The sequence below is a fragment of the Somniosus microcephalus genome, chromosome 16, assembly GCF_052327205.1.
Source record: "Somniosus microcephalus isolate GS21.2 chromosome 16, FLI_Smic_1.0, whole genome shotgun sequence".
In the NCBI taxonomy this organism is placed as follows: domain Eukaryota; kingdom Metazoa; phylum Chordata; class Chondrichthyes; order Squaliformes; family Somniosidae; genus Somniosus; species Somniosus microcephalus.
The window spans coordinates 52105958-52125606 of record NC_141002.1 but is presented as its reverse complement, the minus strand read 5'-3'; positions in this window follow the sequence as shown (position 1 = coordinate 52125606).

Genomic DNA, 19649 nt, shown 5'->3' with positions numbered 1-19649 from the left:
AAGATAAGCGCGGGGAAACCGCCATCTTGGGAAAAAAAAGAGTTAAAGAAATATTTCGTTGTTGTTTATCAGGGAGGTGAAGATGCCTAAGCGTGGTAACATCAACGATTTCGATTCCGAGGTAGAAGATTGGGTCACGTATGTAGAACGCATTGAGATATATTGTGAGGCCAATAAAATAGAGGATGATGATAAAGCTATAACCTTGCTAAACTCGATGGGGGCGAAGACATACGGGCTATTGAAGCATCTTCTAGCACCAGTTAAACCGGCGGATCAAACCTTTGATAATATTGTTGCTGTTCTGAAGGATCACTTGAACCCCACACCGCTGATGTTGGCGGAACGATTCAAATTTTATGCGAGAACGCAACGGAAAGAGGAAAGCAACGCGGAATACTTGGTCGAACTGCGTAGGCTAGCGAAATACTGCCAGTTTGGAGGAAATCTGACAGAGGCATTGCGAGACAAGTTCGTGTGCGGGTTGTCGAAGGAAGGAACGCAAAAGCGACTGCTCGAAGAGAACGACCTTACACTGGATAGGGCTGTCCTTATTGCAGCATCACACGAAGCCGCAGCGAAAGGAACTGCGGAAATGCAGCTGAAGGCAGCGGTCCTCAGTGTGGATCAAATTACTTCGGGTGCAACTAAATGTTATCGTTGTGGGAAGACAGCACACGACCAGAACCAATGCTGGTTTAAAAACCAGGACTGTAGGAAATGTGGCAAACTGGGTCACATAGCCAAAGTATGCCGGTCAGGGAAGAAGACCAACAACCAAAAAAAAAAGCCATCACAGGAAAAGTACAACAAAGTACACAAGGTGGTTGAGAAGAGTTCAGATGAACAGAATTCGGATTCAGGCCCAAGCGGCCAGGAACTGGGTAGTCTGAGAATTCATAATGTGAGTAAGGAAGCTGACCTACAAACTATCTGGGTCATGCTAAAAATAGCCGGAGTCCAAGTGAGAATGGAATTGGACACTGGATCAGCCCTATCAGTCATAAATCGAAGGGATTACAACCGGCTATTCTCACATATACCCTTGAGAGATACCAAGTTCGTATTGCAGACATACACGGGGCATAAAGTATACCCCATGGGAAAGATAAGAGTCAAGGTGAGAGACAGGGGCAAAGAACACCCCGGAATGGACTTATACGCACTACCTGAGGGAGGACCACCACTTCTAGGACGGGAGTGGATCAAGAAAATAGACATGGAATGGCACTACCTCAAAGCAATAACGAGTGAGGACTCGGGGCAGACAATCAGCTCAGACTCTGAAACGGATGACGATAAGACCAGCCCAAGCATGAAAGACAAGTCTAAAATGAACTTGCTGACTAAGGTTGGTAGAACGAATGTGGGCATAAAGGCTTATGCTCCAGAGGAGAACAAAGTTTCAGAACAGAATTCCTCTGAACAACAACAACATAGCTTGACAGAGAATTCTGAGTCTGTTCAAGTTACAGACATATATATTACTGAGGAACATCGAGCTCGAACGCAAACTTATTTCAGATTACGACAGCAATTAGAACAATTGAATTGCCGTCTCGAGCAAGAGATGAAAGCAATGAAAAAGTTCTATGATACCGAATGGGAGAACCTGGAAAGACAACAGAAGCAGCTGGGGAAGAAAAGGGAGCAGGAGCACACAAACCGTCTGCACGAGGAGGCCAAACGAATCAAAGCTGATTCGGCTTCTGAAGGGGCGTGCTCCAATCCGGTGGAACAAGATGTGCCGCAACTGAAGGCGCTGGTTAGCAGGTTGCAGGCAGAAAAAGCTGAGTTGGTCGACATGACTTCCGAGCTCCTACTGAAGTTGGGTGCAGCATCACCGGACGATTCATTTGTGGAAATTCGAATGATGGGGGCTGCGGATGATGGTGAAGTAGAAGCAGCAAAGGAGCCCCAGGACAAGGTTCTAAACAGCCCTGCAGCTAATGGAACAGGGATGAGGACAGAAGAGTTAACAGTCAGCCAACTCCTCCAGGGCAAGGTTATAAACAGCCCTGTAGTTAATGGAAAAGGGATGATGGCAGAAGAGTTAACAGTCAGCCAACTCATTCATATGCTGAGGGATAAAACTCTAAAATGGGAAAAACTTAAATACGAGCCTCAATCTTCAAAGGGAAGGGAGCTCTCAAAAGTCATTGGAAGAGCTGAGGTGGCAACCCAGACTGAGAAGTCTGCAGCAGAACAGCCCTTGAATGCCAAAAGTACGCTGACGCACGGCAATGTAGAACAACAGAATACTGAAACAGCTACTTCAGTAGAGGGATTGAATAGTCCGATCAATCAATCTCCGAATGAAGTTGAAGTATTGAAATCACAAATGAGGTCATTAGTAAAAGACTTGCAGGAAGCCCAGAAAAAGCGGGATGAATCTGAACGCATGATGAAGTCTCTTCAGGACAGATGTCGGGATTTGGAACAAAAGTCGGCTAACGTCCAGCTGGGTAAGGAGGAAATAGAAGACCCTCTCGCTGGCCTAGCTCAGGACGACACCGAATATTACCATGATCTGTTGAGTGACACTGAATATTACGAGGACCTGGTCTGCCCAGCTTGTGCCGAGAACTCCCAAAGTGCCGAAATCAGGATGAATCACTTAAAGTCTAAGGAACATAGGGAGATGGTGGCGTTACAGCTGGCAGCTGACAATGGAGCCCCGAGAGTCGCCAAGAAGCAAAAAAGGAAAAGACGAAGCAGAAGATGATAACCATCTGAACCATTATTACCTCTACCCAATCACACACGTGGTCCCCTGAACGGAGCCAAATCAGTTGGAAAGTAGGAAAATTTCCCAAGGCAATCCAACTGTTTTTTGTTTGTTTTAAAAAGTCAGCAATGCTGGTTCAGAAGTGATGGAAGTAAAGCTGTTAAGTCTAGGGAAGGACTATGGGATGAGTCCCTCTAGCAAGGTGACCCGGCTACACCACGGAGGCGTGGTCCGGACCGAGTCAAGAAGATCAGAGACTGAATCTGTGAACTGTTTCCCGCAGAGACTGAATCTGTGAACTGTTTCCGCAGAGACGACCTCTGTGAACTGTTGTAACATGAAGTTGGATATGTTATGATGTTATGTTAATGGGGAATAAGTATGTTGTAAGCTAAAAAGGGAGGATTGTAGTGTATGTAACTGTTCTACCTTTAAGAGAACTATTGTATGTAACCGTCCACCTTTAAGAGAACTATTTTAGGTGTGGCACTACTTTATCCTGGCTGCTGTATACTGTAATACCGACGGTGACCACACCGGTATATAAGTGCTGTGGCAGAATTTATTGGGCAGATTCGCCCTGACCTTCGAATAGTAAAGTCCTGTTTAAGTTACTCTTGTAGTCTGTGTATTACTTCGCTATACAACCCACAGACTTTACAGTTTAAAACTCCTTATGTATGTCATCTTCCAACAAGTCTATTGAGTTCACTTTGAATACTTCTATCCGTCTTACATTGACAGATAACAAAGGTATTGCTATTATCACAGAAATCAGTCTAAAATAATATCACTCTGCTTGCAGACTTCCTGGCACAATGCACCAATTTGAATCTTCGCACTTTATACCAGTCCATATTCCCATCCGATTTCCAGATTCTTATTTGTTTGCCTATTATAAAATTTGGTATCCAATTGTTTTCTATATCATTTAAGCCCTTTTTGGATCTGATTTAAATAGAAAGACCCGCCATACATAATACCTTTGAGGTCAGTTCTTAATAGTGTTCTGCCTATGCATTCCTTTAAACAGTCCCTTTAATTACTTGTGCACTGTTTTATCATTTTCCCACATTCTCTGTATGTCAATTCATCTGATTCTTTTCCCAAATTGCGCATAGTAAAATTGCGTACCAATTCTCTTAGCAGAGCATGATTACATTTTACATACAAACTATGACATAAATTGGAAGGCAAAGCTACAAAAGGAACATTTAACAAAGTAGGAACATTTCTGAATCACAAATCACTGTCAATCCATTATTTAGTCCTTTTCCTTGTCTCAGACATTTCGTTGATTCATCCTGATCCAATTTTGTTTTGTTACATATGGGATCTTGCCTTTTTCCTTTAACATGAGTCCACAGTTCAAATATGTCACAATTGATGAACGTTAATTTATTTGACATCATGTCGTTGCCAGAAATATGAAAAATGTAATGCATTGGGTGCATCATTCTGCCAGATAAATATTGGCCTGCCTTGTACCTGCAATTGTCATTAGTAAGAGAAACATTCAGGTATTCTGATACCTCCTTCCTGAGCGGTTACGACAAAATCCATCAGAGCAGCAAGGAACATCCACGCCATCCTTTCAATCTAAGAAGAAATAACTCACCAAACTGATTAAAATTGAATCAGAAACTAACTGAATGTATGAACAGAAAGGGGACAGCCTTTCAACAATTGGTGTCCCTGAAAGAATTCAGTAGCAACAGTTTGTTTTAACATATCAGTCACTCGGGCAGCATTGAGATGTTCTGGAGACACTCTTTCATGTCCTGTCATGGCTTCAAAAGTCAAAAGACACAGTTCCTCGAATTGCCATCAAAATCAGGGGTATTTTAAGATCTCACCCTCACTGACTAATATCTTCAACATAGTTTTAACCATTCTATTATTTCTTTGCACCAAGCCTGACACTTGCGGGTGCTAAGGGATGGGAATTTCTGTTCTTTCCCTAACATGGTGCACATTTCTTTCATGACCTGGCCCACAAATCATGCTCCATTATCACTATTGATCTCCCCACCTAGAAAGAACTTGTTCCTCAAGAACTTTCACAGTAGTGAGCATGTTGGTATCACATCAAGCTGATAATTAAAAAACTAATTCAGCCATTCAATGTGGCAAATAGCAGTAAGGGGTTCATTACTTGTTTCCTGTGAAAATCCCTTGGGGTGGGGGAAGAGTCAGTCAGCACAATAACGTGCTGCTAAGCCAATAAAAAAAGTGCTTTCAAAAATTCAAACTGGAACTTTGTAATTCACCAAAACTGCATTTTAACAGCAGTATAATGTAAATTATACCCAAAATAAATCCATACCACGTTTTTAATATAAAATGTGTAAAGCCAAATACTTTTGTGAAAGCATAAAGCTTTTCCTTAATTTGATCACTTTCTGGGGGCACAATCTTAAGTTGAAAGAAACATACTTTTGACAACCACATTCACGCTCTCATAACAACTCCAGGTACCTTATTCACACTCAATCATTCAAGCCTTATTTGATCTCATCAACCTTAAAATATTGGACCAGAATTTGCGGTGGGTATGAAAGGGTACTCTCAGAGTATACCGTCATACCCCATTTGGACAGCAAATTCGGGATTTTTGCATGCGCTTGCTGACGGGGAAATCCTCATTGCTACCACAAAGTTGGCTAATTGCCCAGCAACTGCCTAGCAATCACGTGCAAAAATTTTACGAGACTGGTGCAAACAGGTGAAAGGCCTGTTTGCATTAGGGTAAGGGGATATGGACGCCATTTTTTCCACAAAACCGGCCTTAACAGCCGGCGCTAAGGTGACGAATTTCAGGCCCATCGTCACCCACACTATGCAGAAATTCACACTTCGACCCATCAACTTGATTCCAGTGCCAGATCAAAGACAGTTTTCTCATCCTCCTATCTGAGCTGGATCCTATCAGCTGTATTTGAATGTTACAGAAAAAAATGGCAAGATCTGCAAGTTGCATTCCTTTAAGACCCTCGTTACAGCCCACCTCTTTGACCAAGCTTTTGGTTGCCCTTCCTAATATCTTCCTCTTTGAGTCGTCATCCATTTTTGTCTCATTACACCTCTGTGAAGCACCTTGGGAGAAGTTGCTCTTCCTTCACACATTACTGCACTTGGCACGTGTGCTGCCAGGTTTTCCGAAAGCCCCTTTAAGCAGCTGCAGCAATTTCTACATTGCAGCTAGATTGCATTTCACGCTCAATGACAGTTAGTCACTTCGGAGCACGGATTCAGTTCTCAGTCCATCCTAAATATCAAATGATCCTGCCTCGGGGCCCGTGGGCCCAAACTGGTAGGCTGAAACTCTGTGCCAATATACTTTCAGGGAGTAAACACAACTGGAGGAAAATCCAGATCATACAGTCAGTTCTGTATGTGGTTTATTTCCCTGATGAGCTTCTTATATGAACACTTCCCTGTGACAATAAGATGGCAACTGAAAATAACCATTAACTCAAAAAATACATGAACATCACTGTTAATTATCACTTTCCTTTGTTTCATTATGTTCTTTTCTTCAGCTTCTGTGCTGAACAAACAGTTTGTTCTGGGATTCGGTGCATATAGTTTCAGGCTAGAACATAGTTAACTAGTTACTGATGACTAGAATGGGGAGCGATCGCAATCAGCATGGATTTAGAAACATCCACTGGACTATGTTGCCCCTTTGTTTTGGAGGTCTTGAGTTTATCAGGGCCCAAGCTTTCACCTTGGTCCCATTTCAAAGATTCATTGAATTATGCTTAAAGTTGGGGGCAGATTTGTGACCGTATCCATAGCTGAGCATCACAGTTACTGTGCTATCTTGTGGCATCTCCGCCAGCCTCAGCTGGATTTTCGTGCCAATCGTGAGCTGTCAGAAACTTATTGGTCATCAGCGATATTGACATCATTACTAATCCAACCAATTGTACTGAATACCTTTGGTTCCAAAGTGCTACAGGATCTGCCACATGCATAAATACCAAATCACAAAGCTCAATATCATCACACTGGAAAATTATCTCAATATTTTCTTTCGCTTCAGGCTTCGTGAGAGGAGCTCCAGTCTACAGACATGATAGTGGGGGCAGTTTTGCTGCAAAGTGCATTCATTTTCATTGATGCTGCAGGTAATTTCGACTAGATATTTCAGACCAAATTTTTCTTTTTCAGTTAATTCATAAGAAGAAGTAGGAATGTAATACCAGTAGAAAACAGCAGCAAACTATTCTTCTGCTTCTACCACTGCTCAGGGCTGCGTTCCTCATCTAAATTGGGTTCATGGAAAATAGTAAGAAAACAATCTTTGTTGAAGGTCAATTGTGGGGATTTCATGCAGAAGTAGGTGGGTGGAAGAGGAGGAGAATAAAAACAAAGAGTATTCAACTCTGAGTCAGACCTGGTATTTGTCCGTTTAAGGATGGAAAGCTTTTAAAGTATCACCACAGCTTTAAGAGAATAGTGTCACCTTATTTAAATCTACAAGTTTGTGCAATACAATAGTTTAGCAAAAGTTGAGAATACAGATGTTTTCATTTATATTTATCCTCTAGGATATACAGCCAGCCACCATAGCTATTCCTTTGGCATAAATAAAACATTGGGGGGAAACTTAACAGTAAAGAGCGTGTGGGTTTGGGTTTGGGATGGTTTTCAAAATCGGCAAAAATGTCAGCGGGTCTGGAAGCCAGCTCCAATGTGCCGACTTCTGGGTTTAACTCGGGCGCGTTTCGATGTGTGTGCGTAACCCCCTCCTGAGAGGAGAGTTTCTGCTTATAATATTTAAATGAGCCATTTTTGACGAGATTTTGACCGGCATTTAAACTTAACTTCACATGCAAGGGTTTCCCGGGCTTCCTGAAACACGCCATTGAAACCAAGGCGAAAAGAGTTAAAGGCGCACTAAAAGTTAGGCATATAGGCATCAATACGGATTCATTGCTCACAGCTGCTTTCTTAACTCCCACTAGAAAAGGGTTTAGTGAGAGCACTTTTGTTGAGAGGCTAATTTGTGCACTTTGGAGGCAGAGTCAACATGGTTTTATGAAAAGGAAATCGTGTTTGACAAATCTATTAGGCTTTTTTGAATGTGTAATGAGCAGGGTTGATAAGGGGAAACCAGTGGGTGTAGTATATTTGGATCTTCAGAAGGCATTCGATAAGGTGACACACAAGTGGTTGTTACGTAAAATTAGGTCTCATGGGATTGGGGGTAATATAATAGCATGGATTGAGGATTGGTTAACGGACAGGAAACAGAGAGTAGGGATAAATGGGTCATTTTCGGGATGGCAGGGTGTAATTAGTGGGGTGCAGCAAAGATTAGTGCTTGGGCCTCAGGTATTTACAATCTGTATCAATGACTTAGATGAGGGGACCGAGTATAATATGTCCGAGTTTGTTGATGATACAAAGCTTGGTTGGAAAGTAAGCTGTGAAGAGCACACAAAGAGGCTGCAAAGAGATAGAGACAGATTAAGCGATTGGGCAAGATGGCAAAGTGTGAAATTATCCACTTTGGTAGGAAGTGTGAAAATGCAGAATATTTTTAAAAGATGAGAGACTAGTAAATGTTGATGTTCAATTGAATTTGGGTGTCTTTGTACATGAATCACAGAAAGTTAACATGTAGGTACAGCAAGCAATTAGGAAAGCAAATGGTACGTTAGCCTTTAATGCAAGGTGGTTGGTGTATAAGAGTAAGGAAGTCTAGCTGCTAGTATATCGGGCTTTGTTGAGACCACACCTGGAGTACTGCGTACAGTTTTGGTCTCCTTACCTAAGGAAGGATATACTTACCTTAGAGGGGGTACAACAAAGGTTCACTAGATTGATTCCTGGGATGAGAGGACTGTCCTATGAGGAGAGAGTGAGTAGAATGGGCTTACATTCTCTGGAGTTTAGAAGAATGAGAGGTGATCTCATTGAAATATATAAAATCCTTAGAGGGTTTGACAGGGTAGATGCTGAGAAGCTGTTTCCACTGGCTGGGGAGTCTAGAACTAGGGGTCATAGTCTCTAGAAAAGGGGTCAGCCATTTAGGACTGAGATGAGGAGAAATCTTTAGAATTCTCTACCCCAATGGTCTGCGGATGATCAGTTGATGAGTGTATTCAAGACTGAGATTGATAGATTTTGGTACAAAAGGAATCAAGGGATTATAGAGATCGGTGGTAAAGTGGAGTTGATGTAGAAGTTCTGCCATGGTCTTATTGAATGGCAGAGCAGGCTCGAGGGGCCATATGGACTACTCTTGCTCCTATTTTTTATATATTGAGACTCAAAGTCAGGATGGGTGGTGTCATGGTTGCCTTAGCTTGGACCTTGGATGAGGAACAAGTTGACCATTGGCAGCAACAGCCTGCTGTGGAGAGACCTGCAGGTGGTCAGGAGAGAGGGGAGCAGCAGAGAGGGGAGCAGCAGAGGGGTCAAGATCACAGGAGCCACTACCCGCGTAGCAGGTGTACAGGCAGAGGCTCAGCTTCCCTGACCTCTCAGGAGAGCAGTGCTTCGGGAGGCTGCGATTGTCATGTCAGGTGGTGGCAAACATCTGCAGCCTTCTAGAAGAAGACCAGCTCCTGGACCTGGTGACCATGCATTACCAGTGGCTCTGAAAGTGACCACCACCTTCAACTATTTTGCCTCTGGATTCTTTCAGGGCATTACCAGAGACATATCCAGGTTCTCCCAGTCAGCTGCACATATAGTCATAAGGCACGTCACTGATGGATTGTTTGCCCACAATTATGTCAACTTCGCCTGTGATAACACAGGTCAGAATGAGCAGGCACTCGGCTTTGCGTCTCTGACTGGCTTCCCACAGGTGCAGGACATCATCGAATGCACACTCGTGGCAATCCGCGCACCACCAGACCAACCAGGAGTATTCATAAACTGCAAGGGATTCCTTTCCATCAATGTTCAGCTGATGTGCAACCACAAGAACTGGTTTATCCAGCTGTGCATCAAATTGCTGAGAGCTGCCATGGTGCTCTCATCCTGCGGCAGTCCAAGCTCCCCAACCTCTTTGGACCTACAAGCAGACTTAAGTGGTGGCTGCCAGGAGACAAAGGATACCCCCTTCAAACTTGGCTGATGACACCTGTGAGGAACCCCACCAATGAAGCTCAAGAGCGGTACAACGACAGCCATATGACTACCAGGTATGTCATCGAGCAAGCGACTGGCATACTCAAGATGCGCTTCTGGTACTCGGACAGATCTAGAGGCGCCTTCAGCACTCGCCAGCCAGGGTCTCCAGGATGATCATGCTGCGCTCTGCACAGCATTACACAGCAACAAGGATTGGAGCTGCAGGAGGAACAAGGTGCAGAGCATCTGTGTATGAATCCAATGAAGAGAACGAGGAGGAGAACGAGGAGGAGGTGGAGAATGAAGTTGGCGACCCCAACGCAGCACCAACTGCTGAAATTGCTACCCAGGATGCCGGGGATTTCCTTAAAGCTGTAAGGTTCAGTTAGTCACTACCACTGGACCAATGTCACAAGCACATGCAATGGCCACTCTTCCCTCTTTACCCCCCTGCAATGCCACTGACACAAAGCAGTACTGTAACCAACCATCCACCCATTGGTCCCCATCAATTCATGTCTTCCCATTCATCAACAAGCAAGTGAAAAGGTGAGTTACCACCCAGCAATCAAGAATGGGCAACACAGGTAAGTGGTGCAAAGTAATACATTTTAAAGGGCCAGAAATTCGGGTCCCCACGGGTGAGTACGCGCTGTGTACTCACGCGTAGGCCCAACGAAAGTGCCGGTTTCGCGCATGCACTGCGCATGTGTGGGAAACCGGAACTTCCGTTCCCTTAAAGGAAGGGGTTCACAGGTCGAACATGTGCGCCAGAGAGGCAGCGCGTATGCCTGGAACTTCTGTTTTTTTTTGCAGGTTTCTCCGGGAGGGTAAGTCTCCAGGAGCTACGCTTTTAAAAAGCAATCACAAGGCCTGCTTTTAACAAGGTAAGTGGTGAATTAAGTAAAATTAAAACATTTTTTCCACAGCTTTATTATTTTTAAATATTTAAAGAAACGTAAGTTTATTTTTAGCCCTGTTAGAAACTGTAATTAATTTTTTCAAAAATTTAAATTATTGTTTAAAATAGTTATTTTGGCCCAGAAATTAGGTTCGGGGGCTTGCCGCGCGTGCAAGCCCCCGATGTGCACTCACCCGGCGCGCCGACATCTGAAGCCTGGGCCTGCTTGGAATTCCTGTCACAGGCCCGGTTCAGATGTCGGCGCGCTGTGCTTACCTGATCCAGCGGCGTAGTTAGTTCGATGTGCCGGCTGGGATCAGGTGAGCACTGTGCAGCCAATCAGGGAAGGGGAAACTTCATTCATGAGTTTGATAGTAAGAACTGTCAAACTCATGAAAAGTACGGGCGCCCAAAAGACTAGTTTATCTTTAAATAAAATTTTAAAAAACATCCCAATAATTAAATAAACTATAAATAACTTTAAAAAACTATTTTAAACAATTAATCAAATTTTTGAAAAAAATAATTTTTTTAAAAATCGGGTCTAAAACTACACTTACCTTACTGTAAAGTCCTTAAAAACAATAAAGCTGTGGAAAAAATGTTATAATTTTAAGTAATAGACCACTTACCTTAAAGAATGAAGTCCTTACGTCTCCTTTTTACTTTCGTAAAAAGGAGAGGCCCTCACACACGCGCAAACCTGTGGAAAAAAAAGGAATTTCAGCGCGCACGCGTTCGTCCTCTGAACCCCTTGGTTCAGAGGACAGGAAATGCCGGTTTTCCGCGCATGCGCTGTGCATGCTGAAAACCGGCACTTCCATCGGGCCCACGCGTGAGTACCCCATCCGTACTCACACGTTGGGTCCGGAATTACTGGGCCTTTACGTAATTTATAGTTATTTTAAAAATGTGATTTAAAAAAAACATTATTTGAAGCTTTAGTTATGTTTTGGGGCTGAATTGTATTCATAGATTTGACAGGTCTTTCTGTCAAATCTATGAATACAGATTCCCTGCTACCATTGGCTCTCCATGGCCCACGTGATCCCAGGGAACGTTTCGAACTAACTGCGCCCCTGGGATACGCAAGCACTGCGTGCTGGCAGTTGGAGCAGGCCCAGGATCAGAATCCCACGCGGGCCCACAGCACAACGGCCGGCGTGCTAGGTAAGTGCAGGTCAGAGGCTTGCACCCACGGGAAGCCTCCGAACCGAATTTCTGGGCCTATATGTGATTCTACTAAACAACGAAAATGTAACAATATAAAATTCTGTCAAAAGCCTATGTGCATACCCTTGTTGTACTAAGTGCACAAATGGCTACATTGTGCTGTCTAAGCTCCTGTCCCATGCCCTGGGAAGCCACAACCCTTTGAGAAACACGTCTCTCTGTCTTGCTGCTGTGTTTCCACACTGTGACTTGGTGCGAAAAAACCACAGAGCCATGATGCCGGCAATTATGCCAGGATCCCGGCAATTATGCCAGGATCACACCGGATGGACACCCTCTGCCAGCCTTTTCAGTCATGTAATGATAAGTGACCTAGATGTTCTCGCAGTGGTGTGACCTCCCACCAATAGCAGGCTAATTAGGGAACCTCCCCGAACCACAGGTATTCCCCAGGGCCAGTGGTACAGGTTCTTGGTGTGTGCAATCTTGCTGTGATTTCCAGAATCACTGACCCACGGATTTTTGGGGCCATTGTCATTTACTTTGAATCATAAACATGTTCTGCTTCTGATTATTTCAGCTTGTTTACCTGATTTACCAACGGCTTTTGACATTCAGAACAACAAAGGTGCATTGAGCAAAAGTCAAATGTTACATCAACTTAATCCTGTGAATGAGAAACACATGGTTCCTTATTCTAAAGCAATTAATCCGGATCACAGTGAAGCATTTTGTTTGGAAGACTGGCAATATTTTGAAGAACTAGCTTCCTGTTATAAATTCTTCAACAAGAAACGATCCTGGGTCAGTGCGGAGGTAAGGCCCACAGGGCTGGAATTCCTGCAGATTGGAGGGTTAGCGGGAAGACAGGAGTTCTTCCGTTCCATATGACACTACTGCCAGCCTGATGCAGTGTCCCACTGAATTCCTGCAGATTGGAGGGTTAGCGGGAAGACAGGAGTTCTTCCGTTCCACATGACACTACTGCCAGCCTGATGCACTGTCCCACTGAGGGCCTCATTAGATATTTAGGACGAGTCTTCCTTAGCTATCCCACCTGATTGGGACACTATAGCAGTGGAACCAGTGGGGAAAAGGGGACGGTGAATTTTACCATTGCCTCCCCATTCCAACCTGGATTTTCCTTTCCCTTCAGCCACTACAACTTTGCCCACCACATATAACTGATGGTGGGGAGCAAGGCCCCACAAACTGTCCCATTTCTCTGCCTCCTGGCACTGTTTCCGCCACCCCAAGGGATTGCTAGGAGTAATCCCGAGGACCGTGGCAGAAGGTTCTCCGGTGTCCCAGAGGCCTGCACAGCCTTGACAGTGCTCGGGCAAGTAGGTGGAGAGGGCTAATGAAATTTCTTTCAGCAATTTTAATCCTCAATGGAGATTCATTTTCTCCCCAATTTGCTTTGCTGCTCTGCTCAGTGCACCCCAATGTATGCCACTATTTTGAAAAAGTGAGGGAAAATAAGGCGCCGAAAGCCACAACTGTGTGGTGCACTGCAACCGGAACTTTGGCTGGAGTGTGGTGAAGATGCAACAAAATTAGGAACATAGAAACATAGGAACAGGAGTAGGCCATTCAGCCCCTCTAGCTTGTTCCTCCATTCAATGTGATCATGGCTGGTCTATATCCCAGCTCCATTTACCCACCTTGGCTACATATCCCTTAATATCCTTGCCTAACAAAAATCTATTGATCTTAGTCTTGAAAATTTCAGTTCACCCCGCATCCACAGTGATTTATTTTCAAATTTCCATACCCTTTGCATGGAAAAGCGCATCCTGATTTCACTCCTAACTGGCCTAGCTCTAATTTTAAGATTGTGCCCCCTTGTCCTGGATTCTTCCACCAGAGGAAATCGTTTCTCTGTATCTACCCTAGTGAATCCCTTTATCATTTGAAACACCTCGATTAGTTCACCCCTCAAACTTCTAAATTCAATGGAATACAAATCAAGTTTATGCAACCTGTCCTCATAGTTTGAACCTTTAAGATCTGGTATAATTCTGGTGAATCTGTGTTGTACCCACTCCAAGGCCAATACATCCTCGCTGTGGTGTGGTACTGAATGTAATACTCCAGATGGGGTCCGGTAGGTTCTGTACAACTGAAGCATCACTTCCTCATTTTTAAATTAAAACCCCCTTGAAATAAAGTCCATTTCATTAGCCTTTTTGATTACTGTTTGTATCTGTGCACCAGCTTTGTATCATCAGCTTTTAAAGATTTAAGAACATAAGAAATAGGAGCAGGAGTAGGCCATTTGGCCCTTCAAGCCTGCTCTGCCATTCAATAAGATCATGGCTGATCTTCTACCTCATCTCTACTTTCCTGCACTATCCCCATATCCCTTGATTCCCTTAATATTCAAAAATCTATCGATCTCTGTCTTGAATATACTCAACAACTGAGTGACGGTGGATAGGCAATGGCTAACATTTAAGGAACGAATGCATGAATTGCAACAGTTATACATTCCTTTCTGGTGCAAAAACATAAAAGGAAAAGTGGCCCAACCATGGCTAACAAAAGAAATTAAGGATAGTATTCGATCCAAAGAGGAGTCATATAAAGTTGCCAGAAAAAGTAGCAAGCCTGAGGATTGGGAGCAGTTTAGAGTTCCGCAAAAAAGGACCAAGAGATTGATTGAGAGGGGAAAAATAGAGTATGAGAGTAAACTTGCAAGGAACATAAAAGCGGATTGTAACAGCTTCCAGAAGTATGTAAAAAGAAAAACATTAGTGAAGGCAAATGTAGGTCCCTCACAGTCAGAAACGGGAGAATTTATAATGGGGAACAAGGAAATGGAAGAGCAATTAAACAAATACTTTGGTTCTGTCTTTACGGAATAGAACACAAATAACTTCCCAGAAATGTTAGGGAACCAAGGGTCTAGTGAGAAGGAGGAATTAAAGCAAATTAGTATTAGTAAAAAAATAGTGCTGGAGAAATTAATGGGACTGAAAGCTGATAAATCCCCAGGGCCTGATAATCTGCATCTCAGAGTACTAAAAGAGGTAGCTATGGAAATAGTGGATGCATTGGTTGTCATCTTCTAAAATTCTATAGATTATGGAACCGTTCCAGCAGATTGGAGGATGGCAAATGTAACCCCACTATTTAAAAAAGGAGGGAGAGAGAAAACAGGGAACTACAGACCGGTTAGCCTAACATTAGTAGTAGGGAAAATGCAAGAGTCTATTATAAAGGATGTGATAACAGGGCACATAGAAAATATCAACAGGATTAGACAAAGTCAAAATTTATTTATGAAAGGGAAATCATGTTTGACAAATAAACTGGAGTTTTTCGAGGATGTAACTGGTAGAATAGACAAGGGAGAACCAGTGGATGTGGTGTATTTGGATTTTCAGAAGGCCTTTGATAAAGTCCCACATAAGAGGTTAGTGTGCAAAATTAAAGCACATGGGATTGGGGGGTAACATATTGGCATGGGTTGAAAATTGGCTAACAGACAGGAAACAAGAGTAGAATAAATGGGTCTTTTTCGGGGTGGCAGGTGATGACTAGTGGGGTACCACAGGGATCAGTGCTTGGGCCCCAGCTATTCACAATATATATCAATGATTTGGATGAGGGAACCAAATGTAATACTTCCAAGTTTGCTGATGACACGAAACTAGGTGGGATTGTGAGTGGTGAGGAGGATGCAAAGAGGCTTCAAGGCAATTTAGACAAGTTGAGTGAGTGGGCAAATACATGGCAGATGCAGTATCACGTGGATAAATGTGAAGTTATCCACTTCGGTAGGAAAAACAGAAAGGCAGCGTATTATTTAAATGGTGATAGATTTGAGAAATGTTGATGTACAGAGGGACCTGGCTGTCCTTGTACACCAGTCACTGAAAGCAAACATGCAGGTGCAGCAAGCAGTTAGGAAGGCAAATGGTATGTTGGCCTTCATTGCAAGAGGACTTGAGTACAGGAGCAAGGATGTCTTACTACAGTTATACAGGGCCTTGGTGCGACCACACCTGGAGCACTGTGTGCAGTTTTGGTCTCCTTATCTAAGAAAGGATATACTTGCCATAGAGGGAGTGCAGCGAAGGTTCACCAGACTGATTCCTGGGATGGCAGGACTGCCATACGAGGAGAGATTGGGTCGACTAGGCCTGTATTCACTAGAGTTTAGAAGTATGAGAGGGGATCTCATTGAAAGATATAAAATTCTGACAGGGCTAGACAGACTGGATGCAGGGAGGATGTTTCCCCTGGCTGGGGAGTCTAGAACGAGGGGTCACAGTCTCAGGATACAGGGTAGGACATTTAGGACTGAGATGAGGAGAAATTTCTTCACTCAGAGGGTGATGAACCTGTGGAATTCTCTGCCGCAAAAAGCTGTGGAGGCCAAGTCACTGAATATATTTAAGAAGGAGATAGATGGGGAGAGAGCGGGAATATGGTATTGAGGATCAGCCATGATCATATTGAAGGACGGAGCAGGCGCGAAGGGCCAAATGGCCTACTCCTGCTCCTATTTTTCTATGTTTCTATGTTTCTACGTCTCCACAGCCCTCTGGGGTAGAGAATTCCAAAGATTCACCACCCTCTGAGTTAAGAAATTTCTCCTCATCTCAGTACTAAATGGCCGATCTCTTATTCTGAGACTGTGACCCCTGGTTCTAGACTCCCCAGCAAGGGGAAACATCCTCCCTGCATCTACCCTGTAAAGCCCTGTAAGAATTTTGTATGTTTCAATGAGATCACCTCTCATTCTTCTAAACTCTGGAGAATATAGGCCTAGTCTACTCAATCTCTCCTCATAGGACAATCCCCCCAATCCCAGGAACCAGCCTGATGAACATTCATTGCACTCCCTCGAAGGCAAATATATCCTTCCTTAGGTAAGGAGACCAAAACTGTACACAATACTCCAGGTGTGGTCTCCATAGGGCCCTATATAATTGCAGTAAGACGCCGTTACTCTTATACTCAAATCCTCTTGTAATAAAGGCCAACATACCATTTGTTTCCCTAATTGCTTGCTGTACCTGCTTGTTAACTTTCAGTGATTCGCACACAAGGACACCCAGGTCCCTCTGAACACCAACATTTCCCAATCTCTCACCTTTTAAAAAATACTCTGCTTTTCTAATTTTCCTACCTAAGTGGATAACTTCACATTTCTCCACATTATATTCCATTTCTTCTTGCCCACTCACTTAGCCTGTCTATATCCCCTTGAAGCCTTCTTGTATCCTCCTCACAACTTACATTCCCACCCAGATTTGTATCATCAGCAAACTTGGATATATTACAGTTGGTCCCCTCATCCAAATCATTGATGTAGATTGTGAATAGCTGGGGCCCAAGCTCTGATACTTGCGGTACCCCATTAGGTACAGCCTGCCAACCTGAAAATGACCCGTTTATTCCTACTCTCTGTTTTCTGTCCATTAACCAATCCTCAATCCATGCTAGTAATTTACCCCCATTCCCATGAGCCCTAATTTTGTTTAATAACCTCTTGTGTGGCACCTTATCGAATGCCTCCTGAAAATCCAAATACACCACATCCACTGGTTCTCCCTTATTTACAGTATTCTGCTAGTTATAACCTCAAAAATCTCTAACTGACTTGCCAAACATGATTTCCCTTGCATAAATCCGTGTTGACTCTGCCCAATCCTATTATTATTTTCTAAATGCCCTGTTACCACATCCTTAATAATAGATTCTAGCATTTTCCCTACTACTGATGTCAGACTAACTGGTCTGTAGTTCCCCGTTTTCTCTCTCCCTCCTTTCCTAAATAGTGGGGTTACATTTGCTTCCTTCCAATCTGCGGGAACTGTTCTAGAATCTATGGAATTTTGGAAAATGACAACCAATGCATCCACTATCGCTGTAGCCACTTCTTTCAAAACCCTAGGATATAGGCCATCAGGACCAAGGGATTTATCGGCATTCAGTGCTCTTAATTTCTCCAATACTATTTTTTAAATAATACTAATTTCTTTCAGTTCCTCATTTTCACTGGAGCCTTGGTCCACCACTTTTTCAGGAAGTTTTTTGTATCTTCTTCCGTGAAGACAGATACAAGTATTTGTTTAATTTATCTGCCATTTCCTTACTCCCCATTATAATTTCTGCTGTCTCAGCTTGTAACCTTTAGTGTGTTCCTGGACACCTAAATCTCTTCAGAGTGATTATTTTCACGGTGATCTGAGTCTCTTTGTGCATGTGCCCCATTTGGGGCGCCAGAACACCATTTTGGTACAGTGCATGCGCACTCGATCAGGTCGCGCATGTGTAGTGCGAGGCATGAGGAAACCGGAAGTGGGACCTGCCGAAGCACATTGTCGAGCCTGGAGAGACGAGGTTGGAGATGGGGGAGGGAGAGGCTCAGAGATGGGGGAGGGAGAGGCTCAGAGATGGGGGAGGGAGAGGAGCTCAGAGATGGGGGAGGGAGAGGAGCTCAGAGATGGGAGAGGGAGAGGCTCAGAGATGGGGGAAGGAGAGGAGCTCGGAGATGGGGGAGGGAGAGGAGCTCAGAGATGGGGAGGGAGAGGAGCTCAGAGATGGGGAGGGAGAGGAGCTCAGAGATGGGGGAGGGAGAGGAGCTCAGAGATGGGGGAGGGAGAGGAGCTCAGAGATGGGGAGGGAGAGGAGCTCAGAGATGGGGAGGGAGAGGAGCTCAGAGATGGGGGAAGAGAGGAGCTCAGAGATGGGGGAAGAGAGGAGCTCAGAGATGGGGGAAGAGAGGAGCTCAGAGATGGGGGAAGAGAGAAGCTCAGAGATGGGGGAAGAGAGAAGCTCAGAGATGGGGGAAGAGAGGAGCTCCGAGATGGGGGAAGAGAGGAGCTCAGCGATGGGGGAAGAGAGGAGCTCAGAGATGGGGGAAGAGAAGAGCTCAGAGATGGAGGGAGAGAGGAGCTCAGAGATGGGGGAGGGAGAGGAGCTCAGAGATGGGGGAGGGAGAGGAGCTCAGAGATGAGGGAGAGATAGGAGCTCAGAGATGGGGGAAGAGAGGAGCTCAGAGATGGGGAAGAGAGGAGCTCTGAGATGGGGGAAGAGAGGAGCTCAGAGATGGGGGAGAGAGGAACTCGATGATGGGGACAGAGAGGAGCTCGGAGGCGGGGACAGTGGAGCTCGATGGTGGGGGAGAGAGGAGAGAGGATCCAGGTCTAAAAGGGGGGAATGAGAGCGAGGCGTGCTTCAGATGGAAAACGGATCATGTTCTCCCCCCTCTTTTAGACATGGATCACGTTTTTCCAACCGATGAATTCGTGAATCCCTTCTCACATACGGAGCAGGTGAATGGCCTTTCCTCAGTGTGAACACACTGCTTTGTCGAAAGTTTGTATATACACATGGACCACCGACATACACGGACCCCGCGCACACACAGACACACACTCACACACACACACACAGACCCCCCCACACGCACACACAGACGCCCCCCCCACACACACACAGACCCCCCCACACACACACACACAGACCCCCCCCACACACACACACAGACCCCCCACACACACACATAGACCCCCCACACACACACACAGACCCCCCCACACACACACACAGACCCCCCCACACACACACACAGACCCCCCCACACACACACAGACCCCCCCCACACACACACACATAGACCCCCCCCACACACACACAGACCCCCCACACACACACACAGACCCTCCCCACACACACACAGACCCCCCCCACACACACACACACAGCCCCCCCCACACACACACAGACCCCCCC